This window comes from Aythya ferina, assembly GCF_964211825.1.
Source record: "Aythya ferina genome assembly, chromosome: 6".
Classification (NCBI taxonomy): Eukaryota; Metazoa; Chordata; class Aves; order Anseriformes; family Anatidae; genus Aythya; species Aythya ferina.
The window spans coordinates 33,992,954-33,996,087 of record NC_140303.1 but is presented as its reverse complement, the minus strand read 5'-3'; positions in this window follow the sequence as shown (position 1 = coordinate 33,996,087).

The following is a 3,134-nucleotide window of genomic DNA, read 5'->3' as shown; positions in this document are numbered from 1 at the left end:
GGTGGGGCTGAGGGGCACGGCTGTTCCCCAGCAGAGCTGGCTGCTCCCCTTCTCTCTCCACAGGGTGGCAATGCCTGCCTTCAGCTGCACAGCCCATTCCACCACTGCCGCAGCCTGCGGTGCTCCATGGGGACGTGGGACGACCTGCCTGACCCCCGGGACACCGTCACACGCTCAGCCGGCGGTAAGTTGCTGGGAGGTGTTTAACCAGGCCTTTTGAATGTGTGCATGGCCCTAATTTTGGATTCCCTCCTGCAGAAGCTGCCAAGGGATGCACGAGCTACAAGAAAAGCAGCTGCTGAATAGCCTGGCCAGCCAAACACCGAACTTGCAATGCAAAAGAAAGCACTGCAAAAGCAGGTGCTACAGAGAGGAGCAGCTCTGGGGGAGAATTGAAATGAATTGCATGGAGCAGCTGAGACCGCTTGTTTACTGAAACCGCGTGTGCACACATGCCTGAGAGGGTGCTGGGCCCAAGCACGAGCTCACGCCACTTCCACAGCTGAAGGTGAAGCTGTAACATGGCCAAAAGCAGCCTGAGCTGCAAAAAGGTGCCTGAGCAGCACAGCACCCCTCTGCTGTGCCGAACCATCGGAGCAGGCGCAGGTGGAAGGAGGGCTGGGGTCGAAGCTGGAGAAGGGGTCCCCAAGGGTGTCCCTTTTTTGCCTCTGAGCACTCAGGATACACCGGGCCAGAGAGCAGAGATAGGCTATAATTTAAAGGCAAGCAGGGAGCTGAGTAGGCTGTGTGATTGTTCCCAAGACTGAAGTCAAAAGCTGACCCTGTCTCTCCACCTCTGCAAGGGCAGGAGAGCCCAGATACATGTCCTCTAACCAAGTCATGTGTCAGAATTTCTTAATGACGCTTTTCTCTCTGATTTGTGTTTAATTTGCCCCCTTTCCTTCTGAAGATTACTCCCTTTTTACATCCCTCAGAATAAAGAGCGTTTAGTTAGCAGGGAAGAAAAGATTGCCATTGAAGAACCAAGAAAAGCACTGGATTAATTCTCTGCCTGCAGCCAAACTGAGAGTTCATCTCCTAATAGGCCATTTCAAAGCAGTTAGATTTACTCTTTTAGACTAACCATACTGTCTGAACAATATTTTATGCCTGTGCTAAAATATAATAGGCTAGAGAGACAACTCAGATGTCAAGAGTAGATAGTGCTGTCAAAGTAATTTGTCTTGGGTAATAGATAGACTGACATGACTTTGAAATATTCTGAGAAAGAAATCATTCCACATTTGAATGGTTTGTTTCCTTCCCTTTAAAAAGCCAAGACTGTATTATTTAAATCGTGTCTATCGCAAAGTCTTTATTTTCTGTGAAAAACCCATTGATATTGCCAGTGGTGAGGACATGGCACAATGGCAAGGTTTGACAAGGGAACCAGGTGTCACCGGCACAGTGCTCCCAGAGCATCCTCTGACTGCTGGTTGTAACACCTCAGTGCTGCCACCACCAACAACCTGGGGGGCTCAGGGCCAGGTTAAAAAAGTCCTGGTTAAACCCGGTGCTCTGGGAAGTGACAACAGCATGACCAGATTCAGGAGAGATGCTTTCAGCTGGGGTGCTTCAAAGCTTTGATGCTGGCAGAAGGAGCCAGCCTGCCCACAGGATACCCGAGGGGGGTCTCTGACTGCATCTTTTTGCTCCTTTTGCTGTTGCCATTGCAAAAGTGTTATTGTTATGAATTATAGCTTTTAGAGCTTTTATTGGCTGCCTCTTGTAGGTAGTCAGCAAGTAGATGTACGCTTGGGGGATATGGAAAGTCATTTTATGAATGATCTGTTATCCCGTCTTGTCATTTGTCTAATTGTTCTGGTAGAAAGGCTTAACATAGCTCTTTGTTAATCAACTATGTACAAGGACTTGGAAAAACTGAGAAAAGTCTTAAGAAAATTCACTGCCTTGTGTTAAAAAGAAATTTGGTGGGGTCTTATTCTGCAGAATACTGAGTAGGTGAGGTTTTTCTTGTTTTCTTAGTCCCTCCGCACCACTGTGCTGGATAAAAGGGTGGATGAGAAAGGAGCCAAGCACCCAGAGGAGGACCACCTCCACCATGTCCCTGCTGGAAAACCTCCTTAAAGGCACACAAAGACCTATGGGTCAAAGGAAAATAAGCAAATAGCATGTTTAAATGCTTCCTTCATCAGGGAAAGGGCCATCTCCTTTGGAAATGAGCACGTGCGAACTCAGCGTAGAATTGTTTTTTATAGAAATATAAAATATTTTGCACCTGCAAAGCTTTCCAGCACTAACATCTGTTTCCTATCCCCCTTTACATGGGTATAAATGACCACCATAGGAATAAGTTGCTGCTTCTGGAGCTTCCCAGGAACTTTGCATAGCAAGGTGAACAATCAACCTTGGCATCCTTGTTTTATGGATGCATGCAATGAAGGGTGGAGGGAGACTCGTCCTAGACAGCACACTAGGAATAGGGTGTAGCTGCCACACTATGGGCTCTCACGTGTTAGTGGCAGATATGACACTTGCAGGTAAAATGTCCCTTTTCTATTGCTACTCTCCTGCCACTTGCAGCCATTCCTATTCAAGGCATGTTATTATCAAATCTTGCGGGCAGCCCCTAGAGAATTTCAGCTGATAACTAAAAGAAACTCCTTTATGTTCATAATGATAAAACAACGCATCGAGTCATTTGAGTTGATTTTACCCAAGACATTTTCCTGAGTTATTGCTCCCTTGCAGCTGTCATGGGCTTGAAGCTTTCAAAAGCCCATTTTGTTTCTGTGCGTAGCTCTTTCACTGTCAAAGACTGGGGCCGTACCCCTGGGTTTGCCTTTGCTGTTCAAAGAGGACCGAGTGACGCAGCCCCTCAAAGTTAAGCAAAACATCCTCACGGTTAATGAACTTGTCTAATTTTATGCAGAAAATGCTGCCATCTTCCCTTTCAAGACTGACACCGAATTCCAGGTTGATAGCAATGGGGATATTTACAAAAGCATCTCAGACTTGGATGAAAATCCCTCTGACTTTCAGCCAGACCTTTGTGCTCCTGTATACTTTGGGGGGAGATCTGCAGTTGTCAAAGACTTTTAGGCAGCAACACAAACCCACCTGGCTTCTCTTAAGGGCTGTGGCCAGCCAGTGAAAATCCATGCCTTTTATTC